The sequence below is a fragment of the Peromyscus leucopus genome, chromosome 10 (genome assembly GCF_004664715.2).
Source record: "Peromyscus leucopus breed LL Stock chromosome 10, UCI_PerLeu_2.1, whole genome shotgun sequence".
Taxonomy (NCBI): Eukaryota; Metazoa; Chordata; class Mammalia; order Rodentia; family Cricetidae; genus Peromyscus; species Peromyscus leucopus.
Genome location: NC_051071.1, coordinates 29,686,598 through 29,705,709, shown reverse-complemented (window position 1 = coordinate 29,705,709; position 19,112 = coordinate 29,686,598). Strand labels below are relative to the sequence as shown.

The window sequence follows — 19,112 nt, the reverse complement described above, 5'->3', positions numbered from 1 at the left end:
TTTGGGGGGGCTGCATGTATGTATGAATGTGTGGCTCTCTGAATCTGTCTGATTTGTATGCCTTTTCTTGGGCTCTTGGTCTTCTGTCTGTTTTGTTCAATTCCAGTGTGTTAGTTTTTGTTTTATCTTATTATATTATATATTATGTTATTTTTATCCCTTTTATCCCTTAGAAGTCTATTTATTTTCTAATGGGGGACATGAAAGCGGTAGCTCCGGATGGGACAACAATTGTGGAGGAACTCTAAGGAGAAGAGAGAGAGGAAACTATGATCAGTATATGTCATGTGGGGAAAAAAGCTATTTTCAATAAAAGGAAAAAAAAAAACTGTCACACAACTTAAAAGTAACAGGCTCGAATTTGAAACAGAGGCTGATATGACATCAGAATCTGTGGTTTTCCAACACTGTGTGGGTTCTTGTCACTTTCCCCTCCTGTGCATTTTGTTATTTTAATCCTCAAGCTTATTATTTGATACATAAAATGACGGCTAAGAAAGTGAAAAAGGAGATTTGTGCAGCTGCTCCAAATCATTTGCTCCCTTTTTGTAGCTTCCATATTCTTGGTAGTAGTCACCTTGGAAAGTCTTTGTTCTCCTACAGCCAAGTTAAAAGGAAATGGAAGGATCAGCTAAGCAGAACAGCAAAAATGACACAGATAAACTGTCTTGGTGATCATGACAATCAGCCGTAGTCATTATAGTAAAACTACTTTAAACTCTTCTTAGATTCAGTAAAAATAGCCAATACTAAGTCCATTACTCCAGGTAGTTGCTCTAAGGATGAAGACAGTGCTATTTCTTACTGTTAGTCAACAATCCTTAGTATTTCATTTTTTATTAGTTCCTTGAGAATTGCATACCATGTATTTTAATCCTATTTATCCCCTCCCACAACTCCTCCCACATTTATCCTTCCTCCTTACCTACCTAACTTTGTGTCCTTTTTTTTCACCCATAAAGTTCAATTTATGACACTCTTTTTTTTTTTTTTGAATGTTTGCCTTCCACTGGAGTGTGATTGACTTACCAAGGACAACACTCTTAAAAAAAAAAAAAAAAACCAAAAAACTGACTCTCCCTCTCCCAGAAAAAATCAATTGCCAATAGCCTCTCAGTTAGAGGCAGGACTTTATGTCTACCTCCTCTCTCCATGCTTGGATTTGATCTTTCTTGTTTACAACTGTTCAAAGTTCAGAGAATAAGAGCCTGCAGAATGCTCAACCCTAAATGGAACATCTACATCAGTCATTCTCAAGCTGTGGGCATGACCTTTTTGGGATTGAACAACCATTTCACAGGGGCCACCTAAGACCATCAGAAATGACAGGTATTTAATTTACATTATGATTCATGACAGTAGCAAAATTACAGTTATGAAGTAGAAACTAAAATCATTTTATAGTTGTGAATTACTACCACATGAGTAATTGTATTAAAGGGTTGCAGCATTAGAAAGGTTGAGAACCACTGACCCATATCATCCACCGTCATCCCAAGACACATGGATCAGAACTATATTTTTTAAGAATAGACACAGCCCTCTCCAAGACAAAGACAGCCACAGTGGACAACACTGTAACAGAGCAAGTACCTTTCCAATTAATGAAAATAAAATGTGTTTGAGGTGCTTTTCTTATATGAACAGTATGATGTCAAGGGAGGATCTTTTCCCAATCAATTCACAGAGCCTAAGACTATTTATTTTCAGTGCTTTTTATTATGTCTTTAAAATTTTCTGTTAAATTTGATTTTGTACATGTATGAACATATTTAAGCCTGAATTTTTGAAAAGGTTTTTTTTTTTTTACCAAGTGATCAAATATAGGAAAACTAACAGTAGGAAAAGGCTTAGAGTGTGTTATATTTCATATTGTACGGAAAATAAATTCATAATCTCCTTTCGAAGTTTTAACAAAACAATTTCTCTGTGACAGTGTCAGGAAGAACAACATGATGGACATTACAAATAGGAAAACAATGGTCCCTATGTTTTCTATGTTTAATCATGTATAGTTAGTTAATCATTTCATAATTTACTTCAAAGAAATTTTATATTTCAAACTAATTGAAAGGATATAAAAAGGTTTTTTTCAAATATTTATGTATTTAGTTTTGCAAAATACATAGAATGATTTAAGAATATGAGTATATGCCTATGTTGATGTATATATGGGACACAGAATAAACATGTCTGTGTTGTGAGTGTGTGTATGTGTGTGTGTTCCCGTGTGTGTGTGTGTGTGTGTGTGTGTGTGTGTGTGTGTGTGTGTGTGAGAGAGAGAGAGAGAGAGAGAGAGAGAGAGAGAGAGAGAGAGAGAGAGAGAGAGAGAGAGGTATTGCTGGGATCTAGCTTAGGGACTAGTGAATGCTAAGGCAATTCTTTTCCATTGACCTGTATCTATAGGCCATTGACTATTCACACAGCCCTCATTAAACTTTTGGTAATACATTTCACTCATATCTAAATATATGGTCTGATTTAAGGTTTCTTTTTCATTTGTTCAGTTTCCATGAAAAGTCATAATTTATTAGATTCAGTAGATTACTTCCTGAATTATTTGGAGGATGATAGATAATACAAGTTTACTTGGAATTGAAATATATAATACTTGGAAAGAAGTCACTGATTTTTCTTTATTAAGAATTTCCCGGGTCTCATTGAACGCGAAGGCAGCTTTCGGGGGGAATTTGTGTGGTCTCGTTGCTAGAACAGCACAGGCCTACACGCCAGCAACCATGTCTAAGGGACCTGCAGTCGGCATCGATCTTGGCACCACCTACTCCTGTGTGGGTGTCTTCCAGCATGGGAAGGTAGAGATAATTGCCAATGATCAGGGAAACCGAACCACACCGAGCTACGTTGCTTTCACTGACACAGAACGGCTAATTGGGGATGCCGCGAAGAATCAGGTTGCAATGAACCCCACCAACACAGTTTTTGATGCCAAACGTTTGATCGCACGTAGGTTTGATGATGCTGTTGTTCAGTCTGATATGAAGCACTGGCCTTTCATGGTGGTGAATGATGCAGGCAGGCCCAAGGTCCAAGTAGAATACAAAGGAGAGACAAAAAGTTTCTACCCAGAGGAGGTGTCCTCTATGGTTCTGACGAAGATGAAGGAAATTGCAGAAGCCTATCTTGGGAAGACTGTCACCAATGCTGTGGTCACTGTGCCAGCCTACTTCAATGACTCTCAACGACAGGCAACAAAAGATGCTGGAACTATTGACGGCCTCAATGTGCTTCAAATTATCAATGAACCAACCGCTGCTGCTATTGCTTATGGGTTAGACAAGAAGGTTGGAGCTGAAAGGAATGTGCTGATTTTTGACTTGGGAGGTGGTACTTTTGATGTGTCAATCCTCACTATTGAGGATGGAATTTTTGAAGTCAAATCAACAGCTGGAGACACCCACTTGGGTGGAGAAGACTTTGATAACCGAATGGTCAACCATTTCATTGCTGAGTTTAAGCGGAAGCACAAGAAGGACATCAGTGAGAACAAGAGAGCTGTCAGGTGTCTGCGTACTGCCTGTGAACGGGCTAAGCGTACCCTCTCCTCTAGCACCCAGGCCAGTATTTAGATTGATTCTCTCTTTTTTTTTTTTTTTTTTTTTTTTTTTTGGTTTTTCGAGACAGGGTTTCTCTGTGTAGCTTTGCGCCTTTCCTGGAGCTCACTTTTGGTAGCCCAGGCTGGCCTGGAACTCACAGAGATCTGCCTGGCTCTGCCTCCCGAGTGCTGGGATTAAAGGCGAGCGCCACCAACGCCCTCTCTATGAGGGAAACGACTTCTATACCTCCATTACCCGTGCTCGATTTGAAGAATTAAATGCTGACCTGTTCCGAGGCACTCTGGACCCTGTAGAAAAGGCCCTTCGAGATGCCAAACTAGACAAGTCACAGATCCATGACATTGTCCTGGTGGGTGGTTCCACCAGAATCCCCAAGATTCAGAAGCTTCTGCAAGACTTCTTCAATGGAAAAGAACTGAATAAGAGCATTAACCCCGATGAAGCTGTTGTTTATGGTGCAGCTGTCCAGGCTGCCATTCTGTCTGGAGACAAGTCTGAGAATGTTCAGGATTTGCTGCTCTTGGATGTCACTCCTCTCTCCCTTGGTATTGAAACTGCTGGTGGAGTCATGATTGTCCTCATCAAGCACAATACCACCATCCCTACCAAGCAGACACAGACTTTCACCACCTACTCTGACAACCAGCCTGGTGTGCTCATTCAGGTGTATGAAGGTGAAAGAGCCATGACCAAGGATAAAAACCTACTTGGAAAGTTTGAACTTACAGGCATACCTCCAGTACCCCGTGGTGTTCCTCAGATTGAAGTCACTTTTGACATTGATGCCAATGGCATCCTCAATGTTTCTGCTGTAGATAAGAGCACAGGCAAGGAGAACAAGATCACCATCACCAATGACAAGGGCCACTTGAGCAAGGAGGATATTGAGCGCATGGTCCAGGAGGCTGAGAAGTACAAAGCAGAAGATGAAAAGCAGAGAGACAAGGTTTCCTCCAAGAATTCAACATGAAAGCAACAGTTGAAGGTGAGAAACTTCAAGGCAAGATCAATGATGAGGACAAACAGAAGATTCTAGACAAGTGTAATGATATCATCAGCTGACTGGATAAGAATCAGACTGCAGAGAAGGAAGAGTTTGAACACCAGCAGAAAGAACTGGAGAAAGTCTGCAACCCTATCATTACCAAGCTGTACCAGAGTGCTGGTGGCATGCCAGGAGGAATGCCTGGGGGCTTCCCTGGTGGAGGAGCTCCTCCATCTGGTGGTACTTCTTCAGGGCCCACCATTGAGGAGGTGGATTAAGTCAATCCAAGTAGAGGTGTAGCATTGTTCCACAGGACCCAAATTTAGCAAGTTTCATAGCAGTTTTAAATTTAAGCTGCTACAATAAATTACTGGGCATTCTCAATACTTGAACACGGAACATGTGCACAGGGAGAGGAAGTAAATAAAACATTGCACTTTATAAGCACTGTATCCTAAACGGAAAATGCAATGTCTAATAAAAGTATTTAAATTGGCAAAAAAAAAAAAAAGAATTTCCCTAGCAAGCTTACATTTAAAGATATAGTACTCATAGAAGTTCTGGCTCCAGCCCCATCCCTGGTTGTCATATAATCTGTAGCAATTTGCTAATATTCTAAAGAAACACTTGATGTATTGCTCTTGTCCCCATATCCAACCCAATCATGAAGTTAATAGCATAAATAATGTCTTCCAAAAGACAGATATCTTGACCACAACTGATTTACCACAGTGTATGCATGTGAATAAGACATGACAATTAGAAGTTTTGAAATAGTAACAGAAAAAAACAATTTATGGAAAAGCTTCCAGTGGATCCCAAACAAACCTGAATGCCCATATAGATGTATCTGTGGGACACAGAATAAGCACATGGCTCTGTGTGCTGTGTGTGTATGTGTGTGTGTGTGTGTGTGTGTGTGTGTGTGTGTGTGTGAGAGAGAGAGAGAGAGAGAGAGAGAGAGAGAGAGAGAGAGAGAGAGAGAGAGAGAGAGAGAGAAAGAGATTGGTTGCTAGGATCAGATGTAGAGACTGATGAATACTAGAGAAATGCTTTTTACAGGTGAACTTAACATCCCAGGTGTTCTGAAGTCTTGTCAAATGCCCACCATTTACATTACTTCACTGTCTTTCCAAACAATCCTCTTTTCCCCCTTTTTCTAGTTAACTGCATATGACTGAGAACTTATCCTTTATTTAAATCATTTGATTCTTTTTGACATCAATAAGGAAGGACTCCTCACATACTTCCATAAGTTTATTATTTAATAAAATGCTATGGCAATAATGATTATGGTGAATGAATAGACAGAATGCCACATAAGAAGCAGAGAGTATGGTGCCTGATGCTTGTTAGTTATAACTGCTTGTCCATTTTCTACTTTAATAATTTATGTAATAAAATATAACATGAATATATCTCTTTATTGCTAATTTGAACAAAAATATTGAATCATAATGAAATACATACATATATATGATATTTAAATAACAGAAACAAGATACTTTGGAGAAATAATGTTTTAACCTAAGTCAATAGCTTTATAAATGTGTGATTTAAGGAAATGTATTTGACAATTTCATACTTCAGTTCTCTCATGCATGAAGAAAGAAAGCTGATTCTCATTTTGCATAGCCAACATGAGACAGAATAGGAGAGCAATTGTGGAAAGTGCTCAAGCAATTATAGTTTCATATTTTCCCCGAAACTGTGTTTCTGTTCCTTATTCCTGGGCCCTATATGGTTTCATCTGTGATTTGAGGTTTATGAATGTAATTTCATAGAGTGATTCACTATATCCAACATTAAGTCTTTAGAATATATGTTCAGATGAGGCAATAACCAGTCATTCAGAGGAATGAGACAATCTAAAAGATAGGAGCCATTTCTTTAGTTTTAATGGAATAGACTCTAATCCTCCTTCAGAGATAGGGGGTAAAGCTTTTATTTCAGTAGATCCAACAAGATATTATCTCCTTCAGTTCTCTTCAAGTCTTTCCTCAGATTGCAAACTTGACTTGTTTAAAAATTGAGGAAATCTAGGTTATGGGGTAGGGTCTTTAACTAAGTGAATTTTGAAAGGAAGTTATTTTTTTTAAGGCAGAACAGCAAAATGAATATGGTTTTGAGCTTTAGATGATGTATTTGCTTTGGCATGCCCTATGATGAGGGAAGCGCCAGTGCACAGGTAGGAACTGGAATACAGGTTTGGACTAAGGATTCAGATTCATGTCTGTGTGCAGGTGTAATGATTAGGGAAGTATACACAGTGTCTAGGCGCAGAAAGCCAGGGCATGTATTGAGGGGTACTCAAGAAGAGGGGCTTCTAGAAAAGTCTGGGACAGAGGACATAGCACTTCAGTCAGTTTTCCATGTAAGAGGCCCTGAATCCTATGTCTAACACCACAAAACAATTACACACACACACACACACACACACACACACGCACGCACGCACCCACGCACGCGTGTGCGCGCGCGCGCGTATGTATAAACAGGGTGTAACGAAAAGAAAGAAAGAAAGAAAGCTTAGAAAAATAAGAAAATGTACAAGAAATCAAAGGACTGTGGATGTACTGGATTTCCCTCTGTGTACCAGTCTGGCCTCGAACTCACAGAGATCCACCTGGCTCTGCCTTCCCTGTGCTGAGATTAAAGGCATGCGCCACCCCTGCCCGGCCTGACTGTGGATTCTTATGGATAGGAATTGGAACTGAATAGAATTGGTGTCTCTAATTATAACAGTGTGTGTGTGTGTGTGTGTGTGTGTGTGTGTGTGTGTGTGTGTGTGTGTGATTTTGTTTTCTTTTGTTATTTCACTATACGTGGTTATATAAAGTCATTTCATGCTGGCATGTAATATACTTGGGTATAGCCTCTGTAACACACTACACTCCCACTTCTCATCCTTTCCCTTCCCTTAGTCTCTTTGATATCCAGACAGTTCATTTCTACTTGCACATTACCAGCAAATACATGGTTTTATGCATCTATAAATTCTAGGACCTGAACATGAGAAAGGAAACATATTTGTCCTGCAAATGATTTAATTTTCCTGATACGATTATGATTACTTCTAGTTATATCACTTTTCTTGCAAGTCACAGAACATAAATCTTCTTTATAGTTGAAAGATGCATTATTGTGTAAAGATACACCATGTTTTCATCAGCCATATTGTGGTGATGGACACCTAGGTTGGTTCCACATATTGGCTATTGTGACTAGCACTGCAACAAGTACTGATGTGCAAGAACCTCTAGAAATCTGGGGGTCAAATAAAAAATACCAAGCAGTGGTCTACTTGGTTCATGTGGTAGATCACTTTTTAGTATACTGAAGAATCTATTGATTTCCATAAAGGCTGAACTAGTCTACATTTCTTCCAGCTGCATGTGAGTTCCTTTTCCTTTTGTAACAAATGGGAAAAAAAACATGGGCATGCATAGATAAGGGCAGGTTTGCACATTTTGTGGTATCTTAAAGCTGAGGTGGTAAAATTTCACTACTGATATTTTTTTGTCAAACCAACTTCCTTCAAATATTTCTGCATCTCTGTTAGGCATAGCTTTGTTGCTTCTACTTCTCACTCGGGATTTATGGCTTAAAGTCACAATCCAGTGAATGAAAAGCCCTTATCTGGAAACTGCAACACCACTTTCAAGTTTATAAACACTCCTCTCCAAATTTTATATACACTTAGTTGCTTTTTGAAAAAACAGTAACAATTAATAAGGACACAAACTTTGTCCCCCAGATATCAGTAGCAGCGTGAGGTTTGTAGTTTTGTTTATTTGGTTATGACACTCCCAAAGCTCCACACATTTTATCTGCCATTCCACAAGCTCACCCATCTTATATTACTTTTATTCTCATCCAGTCTTTCCTGGATGAAGCCTTTCCTCATTATAACAATAAACTTCTGTGTTGGCTAGTTTTATGTCAACTGACATAAGCTGGAGTCATGTTGTAAAAGGGAACTTCTTTTGAGCAAACATTCTCATCAGAGTATCCTGTTCTCAAGCCTGTGGTTCATTTTCTTGACTGCTGATTAACATGTGAGGGCCCAGCTTACCCTGGGCAGTGTTACCCTTGGGCTGGTGGTCCTGGATGCTATAAGGAAACAGACAGTATATCTGTTCACAGTGGATGACTTCTGGCAGGGGTGGGGGTGGGGAAGGACTCAGTTTTTTTTAAGGGGCTGCCCACTGGGAGTGTGACCATTCTCCAGTTATTATAAGGGCAACAAAAAATTGAACTTGGTATTTTTTCTTTTTCTTTTTCTTTAGTTTTGTGGGAGGTTGAAAGGGTTGCAGCATGAATCTTAAAAGGTCTTATCAATAAAATCAAACCTGAAGCCAGGTATTGGGGTAAATGTTGGAATATCAGAGAAACAGAACAAGCCACTGCCACCTCACCTTGCCAATTCCTCAGCTAATCCTGTTTCCTCAGACTGGAAACCTCTGAGTCCTCATCCAAATGGATCTCAGCTCAGCTGCTGCTAAAAGCCTAAAAGCGTAACCAGCTCTAGTCCCTGATCCTCACGCTTTATATACCTTTCGGCTTCCTGCCTTCACTTCCTGGAATTAAAAGTGTGTGTCACCATGCCTGGCTATTTCCAGTGTGATATTGAACTCACAGAGATAAAGATGCATCTCTGCCTTCGGAATGTTAGGATTAAAGGCGTGTGTGCCATCATTTTCTGGTCTCTATATCTAGTGGCTCTTCTGGTCTCTGACCCAAGATTAGTTTATTAGGGTGAACAATATATTGGGGAACACAATATCACCACAAAGGGTAGAAGTGGACATCGTAGGACTGAGAAGTGAGTGTTATTGGGGTGCATTATGTGAATTTTCCAAATAATCAATAAAATATTATGTTAAAAATAAGTACTGCTGGGCGGTGGTGGCGCACGCCTTTAATCCCAGCACTTGGGAGGCAGAGGCAGGTGGATCTCTGTGAGTTCGAGGCCAGGCTGGGCTACCAAGTGAGCTTCAGGAAAGGTGCAAAGCTACGCAGAGAAACCCGGTCTCAAAAAACAAAACAAAAAAAAAAAGTACTTCTTGAAAGAGAATTCTTTTGTTTAATTAATATTTTCATACAAAAAATAAATAAAGGAAGAAAGAAAAGAAAGAAGACTAAAGAAATAAAGAAGGGAGCAAGCCAGTAAGCAATACTTATCCATGGCCTCTGCTTCAATTCCTGCCACCATGTTCCTGTCTCCAGGTTCCTGTCCCGACTTCCCTGGATGATGGATTATCAGGTATAAGATAAAATAAATCTTTCTTTCCTAAGTTTCTTTTGGTCATGTTTTTTTATCATAGCAATAGAAACCCTAACTAACAAAACTTTATTATAGAGAAATATTTGACTAGAACATAGCAATGACCACAATTTCTACCAGATAAGCTCCATATATTGACAATTTTACTTTACATACAGTTTTATTGCCTGTTCCTCTAGCAAGACTTGAGGCCAATTTCAGCTTACAAATGTCACATAATAATATTTTATCAAGACTGAAGCAGAATGTTTCATAGAAGGAATGGACATTGGTATACCATTGTATCTGAATATGGATAATATATAATAATAATTTGACTATGATTGTCTCGTAAACGCAGTAAATATATAAAGGTAGAAAAAACTTAAGTTCAAGTAAGAACACGTATGCATTTTCATTCAAGATTTATACTTACCATTATATGTTTGCAGACAATTATTTGTTTTGTACAACTGTAACTATAAATAACTGCTAAATCTTCACCCAGTATACATATAATTACCAGTAAATTAATGCCTCTGTTACTTCACTTTTTGTTTGCCTTACTGTCACCAACATAACATTCTGTTATGACACATATTATGGTTATTGTATTACTAGAAAAGTTTACCAAGTAGTCACTGAAAGGAATAAAACATACTGTGATATCATTTCTACAAGCTCTTTAAATATTGTTAGTTCTTTTTGTTTAAAAAAGCACTTGGATTTTGGGCACAGTTGTGATCTCAGTGGCTGCAGAAATGGTGCTTTCCCTGTTTCCTTGATTTTTAAAGGTGATAGATTTCATTCAGTGAACAAATTATTGCAACATAAGGAAATTTTGACACAATGCTGATGAATCCTATGCTTCCTGAGATGTATAAAATGATTTATAAAGTCAGAGGACATTGGTATATATGTGGATCTGAAAACTGCTGGAATGTAAAAATAATTTAACTCTGTATTGTGTACTTTTTGCCAAGATCTAAACATGGCTTTTTTAAAAAATGGAGAAATAAAGGCTCAAAATTCCAGAATCAAAAAAAAAATCTAAGATTGTTTTCAGTTCTGATTATGAGACAGCGGTGGTGTGAAGGATTTCAAAAGACATTTTCATTTCCTGATATATGACATTAGCTAAGAACAGTTTTGTCAAAACTTTGCATTCTAGGACATATAAAAACATTGTGACTATGAGTGTGCTGCTTATATTTTTAAGCTACCATTTTAAATGAAAGAAATGCTCATTTCTAGGGCAATATTTGAACAACCAACCACTGGCACAGTGAAAAGCACTGGCCGCTTCATCGAGTCTGCTGAGTTCAGCCAGCCTCAGCGCAGGAACGTAGAGCTCCCAAGAGGGTCAGTCTATTTTCCCCACTGGGTTGTGGGGGCAAGTTATGGAGAGTGCTGAGGTGACAAGCACAGATGCTGAGGCCAGGTGGGGAGTAGCTAGGGCACCTAGGTGATTAGTATGTATATTGGAGGCAATTCAACTTTAGGAATGAGAAGGTCTACTCCAACAGACACACGGAGCACCAGCCCTATTTTGTCCTGCTTTTATGGGAATCAGGTGAGCAATTGCATGTAAAGCATTTTACAATGTGTGCCTTGGGGTACTAAGAATTTGACAAATATTAATGGTGGTATTAGGAAATTTAATGAATTCTATCAAAACAAAAATTAAAATAGATTATCATGAAACAAATGCTTTGAGGTATAAAAAATAGCCCATATATGAAGCAATAATAGAAGATAATTTTATAAATAAGTTTCTTAGATTAAATTAAATTTGCATTCAACAAATACTTAAAAACAGCAATCCATCTATGAGAAATAAATGCAGTATTTCTATCCATCAGGTTTCCCTCCCTTCTGTACCACAGAGATGAGTACAGGATCACTATCAGACTGTGTACATTTGTGGGAATTTAACAACAGAATGAAGTGGCATCAACAGATATTGAAATATTCCATTTCAAAATGCCATTCTCCCTTTTAAAATATTTCTTTTACTTTTGAGATTATAATATCATTACATCATATTTCCCCTCTCTTTTCTCCATCTGAATACTCTCATATATCCCTCTTTACTTTCTTTCAAATTTGTGACCTATTTTTATTAATTGTTGTTATATGAAAATATATGCATATGAGATAATGAAATATTTACATATAATTACATTATATTTATAAATTATAATTATAAAACCTGCTGAGCTTGTATAATATTACTTGTATCGATGTTCTCAAGTCTGACTATTTGGTGTTTGTTTTACAGTTAGAAGTCTCTATAAATTTTGACATCAAGAAGTTTTTCTAAAGTTTGTATTAAAAATTAAAGTTGGCTGGGTGGGCAGTGGTGACCCATGCCTTTAATCCTAGCACTCAGGAGGCAGAGGGAGGTGGATGGGGGCCAGCATGGTCTACAAAATGAGTTCCAGGACAGCTGGGGCTGCTATACTGAGAAACCCTTATTCAAAACTACAAAAACAACAAATAAATATTTTAAGAAAAAAATTCATATTATCTTCTAAAATTAATTAAAACATTTTTAAATGAAAGTACATAATTATCTGCAATATTTGCAGAGGGGAAGTGAGGCATGAGGAGAATGGAGTCACATTTCCAAACACAAAGATATCTAAATTGTCGTTCTGGCCGTATGATACATGAGAAGAGAAAAATACATGAGAAGAGAGAGACAGCCTCCACACTAACCTCAACCTTTGACAGGCATTGACTTCTGATGGAAATACGTTGATATGAGTGTGAGGGAAGACAGAATGTGATATTTGTTCACTCTATAAATTTTGGATAAATACTCTTCTCCACAGGGGATCATGGTATAAATAACTCATAATTGTGAGGTCCAGCATAGGCTGCAAACACGGCAGTGCAAGTGACAGTGTCGTAAGTGACAGTCTGGGCTCAGCATGGTTCTGAGTCTGACCCAGGGTAACAGAAGAATTGCTAGAATGTGAACTAAATACCATTCTTTACAAACCTCATCACTTGGGTTTTCGTTTTGTTAGGGAAAACCATTGCTGCCCTTAGCACCCCCCGCCCCCAGTCACTACCTCTGGCAAGGGGATATAGTTCCTGCTTAACCAGAGCAGCCCCCAGGCTGTGTTAGCCTACACCCCACTTCTGCTGCTCTAACTCTCAGGCTTTCCTGACTCACACACCCCTCTACCACTGCTACTTGCTCCCCACAATAGTGGATAAGCTTTCCCCACCACCTGCTGTTCTCTGACCCCGGAGAGTCAGCCTGGCAGTTTGATTCCCACCCCAGACCTTTTCTTTCTACCCACAGAGTGGCCTAATTTGGTTGTTTCACTGTGCCCTTACTTACATTGCCTACCAATACCCAGAATAGACTTATATTGGCGTCCAAAGCCGAGTTCCTCCTAACTGAACTGAACTGCCATTTTGACCCACTTGGGAATGGATGATTTGCCTATTTTAGCTTTTGCCACCCATCGCATTTGACTCCAAGTTTAGTCTGTATATTTTAACACGTCTCTCTTCTACCTGCTCTACCAATGGTCTCTTTGCTTATTTGGATAAGTCTCTTCTAGGAGCTGCCTATTTTACCTCTCTCACTAGCTGGCTCAGCAAAAGTCATACTGGTGTGTCAGACATCCTCTCTATTCCCCATAATGCAGAAAAGGGTGACTCTCCTATGTGATCTTGGGTTTTGTGCATCGCTGATGTGTCTCAGTCCCTTGGGGGATGCTCTCAGATTGAGACTCCATCCTACAGCACTTACTCCTTCGCTCTCTGTGTCTCTGCTCCTGTGCTAGCCTGAGAATTCTTTACTGCCACCTTTTTAAAAATTTATCATAATTATTCTCTGTTGATTCTTCTGGAATTTCACATCATGTCTCCAAATCCCACTCACCTCCCAGACCCTCCATATCTGCCTCTCACCCCTACAGTCTTCCCCCAAAGAACTCCTCCAAATTAATTAAAAACAAAACGAACAACGACCTCATTCCTCCTCCGTCTTTCCTACCTCTTCAACACCTCTTCATTTGTCCCAGTGTCACTGAGAGATGCTTTGGTCCAATCAGCCATATCCACAAATGTCCATTGCAATGAGTTATTGGTCTGGTTCAAAGCCTCTGGCCCCTGGCAGCACACCATCATCACTGGATCCTGAAATTTCTCCAGGATACCCTGCTGTTGCTCTGGTTCTTGGAGACCTTGTTGCTAATATTCTTAAGTACCAGTCCCTTCATGTGCTCCAGCAGGTCATAGATGGAGTAGGTGTTAGGGTAGGCTAACCCAAGGCCCAACATATAGGCCTGGATGGTAGCTGAGCTGGTCAGTCTGGGCCGCTGGGACCATTCCCTCAGGTAAGGGGTGGAGCCAGCTCTTCTTACACCCTTGCCATCTAGTCCAGCTCTCCCACCCCTTGGTGAGGGGTGGGGCCATCTCTCTGGAGTGCAGGGGCCAGTTCTCCCATGAAGGTCAAGGCCAGCTCTCCAGCTTCAATGTCCAGGGAGGGGCAAGGCCATCTATTCCAGGGCCAGTGAAGGACAGTGCTGGCTCAGCACAACCCTCAGATTTGATTCCTATGTCCCCCTGTGGTGACACAGACCATGGACATCAACACAGACTCCAGCTACAGAAGGTCCTCAAAACATGGGCGGCTCCCTTCCTCCCTGTAACTAATAGTGGGCTATTCCATTTAATATTAGACTCCTTGATTTCTCCTGCCTTCATTCTCAAATCTCTTTTCCTCCTTGGCCTCTGAGATTCCATTAAGCCTTGACATCTTATTTTTTAATACAGTGTGGCTTGGCTTTGGTACAACATGGTTTGACTTCAGTACAAACTTGATAACTGGTCTCAATGACCAGAAAATGGCACTTTCAATTTCCAAATTCTTATGGATTATGACAAGTTCTGCCACCCACATGCAAATTATGAGAAAACACCTTATGTCTAAGCCTTCTTAGTTCTCAGTTTTCATCCTTCCCTTTGCATTCTCTCGCCATATCCACCAGATTGTCCTGACAAAAACCGTGTCTCAATCTGATTAAGACCTAGAATCCTCAAGCCCTCTCCTTTAGGATTTGATGTAGAGAATACAGATTACTTGTGGGTGCCTGTTCCACAGTTTAACACTAATACTAATACCTGTTATACCTGGACTAAACATACATATATATGCATGTGAATGTGTATGTATATGTATGTACTATATAGAAACATATATTCCTATACAAATACAGGAATATTCAGACATGCATATATACAATAGGAAAATAGTATATATTGTAAACATAGTATATATTAGGAAATAACAAATAATACTAGTAATATATGTAAATCATATATATGTGTATATATTTATACACATGTTGGGAAAATTATAGAATATCTGCAATGTGCCAAAATTTTGTGTTTCCTAAGATGAAGAGCAGGGTCCTCCTGATTGTGGCTTGCTTAGATTATCCAGTGTCCTTATGGGGAAACATATTGGAGATTCCTAAACTAGACAGCAGCTTTGAGATGCTGAGAAATTATTTATCCCTCTTATCTACACTCTTGCTCACCAAGAACCTCCCAGAAACAGACCAGTTTCTTCCTTCTGAAATGACCTTCTGCTACCATGTACTGAAATGCTTAATATTGTGCTCATTATAACGGGAAATTTTTAAAAGAACTTGGCTTTATTTCTGAAAGGTAAGGATATAGGTGTCAGAAGGAACATGTAATTAGAATTGTTTAGCCTACAGGTCCGTGTGCTGGCTATTTAGGCTGGGCTCATTAAGGTAGTTTTGCTGGTGTAATGAGTGTCTGTGGCTTGGCTGGTTTTGACATAATCAACATGGCCTTGACTCGGGTGAACCTGATGTCTCCCTGTTGCTCTTATTTTGCAGAAGACTTAGTAACACATTCTCAAGGTGATTCTGATTTGAGGCAACAATAACAAAAACAACATCAAAAAAGAGGAGAGATAAGCAGATTATGTGAGGTTACGTTTGAATTGGACACGGCAGCTCTTGTAATTTATTTTATTAGTCAAGTTTGAGGACAGGGCCAGCCAGATTTACAAATGTGAACTCTGTTTTTTATACAATGGAACAAAGCATGCCTCCAGGAGAGTTAGTAATGTTAGTCCTGTGTGGAATGGATGGATTGCACTTTCTTTTGATTTACTTTATAAACTGACAAATCCTGGGAATGGAGGTGTGAATTCTTTGCTGTCTATTTCTCACTCCAGTTGCTTTCTTTGTCTTATGCCTAACCAGCTTGACTTTGACTATGTGATAATGCCACTACACTGAAAAAAATGTTTAGGGGGAATTGAGTCACATGAAAATTCAAAGCTGCTTCCATGGACCTAGTGAAGTAGAGGAGTCAGAATGAGAAAACAACAACCAAAATTGTATCCCAAAGAGAGGAAGAGATGGAAAAGAGGTTCAGAAATCCACAACAGTGGTGATAAATATCTGAAAAGTGTAGTGAAAAGGACAGGAATATAGAGAAAAGAACTGAAAACAAACAGCAGCACCTCCCCACCAAGGGTTGGAAGGTGCTAAAGACTCTAAAAGCTGATTTTATGTTCTTTTCCACATTTCCTAATTTATGTTCTTTGGTGATTGTTGGGTTTTTCTCAAGACAGGAAGAGTTTACATTGGTAAGGTCCATGGTAGAGAAGGAATGACAGTGTGAGTAGCAAGCAGTTGGTCCACTGCATCTGCATTCAGGAAACAGATGGATAGATGGTACTGCTCATCTTGCTTTTCTCCTTCTTGTTCAGTCTGGGACCCCAGCGTGTGGAATGATGCCACCTACTTCAAGGATAAATCTTCTGACCTCATTTAACCCCATCTAAAATGTTCTTCACTCATCCTTTACTTATGTCACTGATGAACAGCTCCTTTTCCTGGGTGATTCCAGATCCTGCCAATCATTACTCTAATCAATGTTAAATATATTTATATGTCTTTTACAGGCTATCACAGTTGTAACAGTTTGTTTTCTCCTCACTCAATGGTACTGGGAATAGAGTCCTCAAGGATCAGCTGCAAAATAAGAAAACTCTCAAAGAAAACAGAAGAGATGGGATTTTGTGGCTAAGAATCACTTACCTTGCAAGCACAAGGATCTGAGAATGATTTGGAATACCCTTGTTTTAAAAAAAAAAGCCAGACATGGTGGTATGTGTTTGTAATCCTATCATTCGGGAAACAGAGACAGTTGAATACCTGGGGATCCATGGCCAGCCAGTTTAGCCTACTTGGAGAGCACCTGACCAGAGAAAATCTGTGCCTCAAAAAACAAACAAACAAACAAACAAAAACAAACAAACAGATAGACAGAACTTGGTGGTAGCACATCTGAAATTGTTCATCCTCTGCCTCTGGTCTCCACATTCATTACACACATGTGGATGTGCACCACCAGATACACACACACACACACACACACACACACACACACACACACACCCCTAAGGTGATATTCACGCTAACAGATATAAAATTAGCATTAAATAATTATAAGAAATATGAAAAAGCAAGATAATATGACTTCTGTGTTAGGATATGGTTCAACAGGTAAAGTACTTGCCTAGCATCATGGAAGTCCTAAGCTCAACCCCCAGCACTGTGTAAACCAGTTGGAGAGATCCATGCTTATTATCTCAGTACTCAGAAGGTATAAGAGGGATAATAATTCAAGGCCTTGGCTACATAGGGTGTTTGAGGCCAAGTTAGTCTACTTGAAACACTATCTAAAAGAACCAAAACAAACAAACAAACAAAAAAGAATAAAACCTGATTTTCCCAAAAGTTGCTTCAAATTCTACATTCAAACTAACTGAAATAGATATCGTGATGAAGATTTCAAGTTTACTAGTAAAACTGATCACTGACCTCAAAGAAGGAACCAGCAAGCAGAAAAAATTCTATCGACAATGAAGTCTAGAACCAGTGTAGAAAGTTGTAGTGGGTAGCTGTTCCAGCTTTGACCTGGAAGTACTACCCCCATTGAGGCTTCCAGTAACTGTCATGCCTATGAGGCGGTGCTGAGACAGGAGCACTTAAGACCCGAGATCTGGATGTGCCGGCTCTCTTGTTTCCTGGATCCTGGATGCTGGAAGCAGACTGATCAGAGTTCTCCAGAGAACACTGCTGGACTGCATTACACCTTTCCCGGACCCTGTAACCTGTTCCTTTATTTGTAAGTTACCCCACAAAATAAACCTCCCTTTTAACTACCTAGAGTTGTCTTAATACTTCCACTAATACAAAGTCAACAAAGTAAAGGTAAATTTACTAAAACTGGATAAGAACATCAGTGATATAGATTAAAAGGAAAGGGAAGGAGTGGTGTAAATAAAAACACAATAAGATGAGATACACAAGTGAAACTGTCATAGTGAAATTATTACTTTGAATGTTGAACTTACAATAAATAGGGACAAAATGTGTACTTTCATGAACCCTGAGGAATATTTGCTCTCCTTCAGATGTTTGGTGTTTGCTTGTTTTAGGCACCTGGAGGTACCGTCATTTGGAGACAACAACATCTTGCTGTGTCTTGGCCTTCTCAGATGATGCACAGGAGGAATTGACGCAATCAACATGAAGACTAGTCTGTGAGTGGTAGTTTCTCATGGATGGTAGCTTCCTACTCATTTCATTTTTCTTCCCTTTGCACAGTTACAATCGATACACTATGTAAATCAATCTGAACTTACTATAGGATTGCTCAATTCACAATTCACACGTACCTTTATTTTGAAGTCTTGGGATCTCAGAAAGCTGTTTTCTATATAATGTAGTATCAAAATCACTGGATTCTGACCAGGGAAAGTCTTGCCTCTAGGAGATTTTAATACAACTAGACAATTAATATCCTGATTCATGTAGGAAGTGTGGGTATGCAGTTCTCTTTATTGGACAGTTGCTGTTCAAGGAATTGTCATCATTACATTAAATAATACAATCTTAAGTGTAGCTTGGTTTTCCCTCTAGGTCCCACCAAGCCCCAGAAGTCCCACAGCCCACTTATAAAATAAACATACAGATGCTTATGTTATTTAAACTGTTAGGCCTAATGTCTCAGGCTTCTAGCTATCTAGTTCTTACATCTTAAATTAACCCATTTTTATAAATCTATACCTTGCCACATGGCTTGTGGCTTACCAGTATCTTACATGTTGGTAATCATGGTGGTGACTGGCAGTGTCTCCTGACTCAGCCTTCCTGTTCCCAGAATTCTCTTCTCTGCTTGTCCTGCCTGTACTTCCTGCCTGGCTACT

The 19,112-nt window shown here is 39.3% G+C and overlaps 1 pseudogene; it reads left to right on the top strand.

Moving 5' to 3' along the window:
- Positions 1–2,718: 2,718 nt before the first annotated feature.
- Positions 2,719–4,874, top strand: LOC114683191 (annotated as a pseudogene).
- Positions 4,875–19,112: the final 14,238 nt, after the last annotated feature.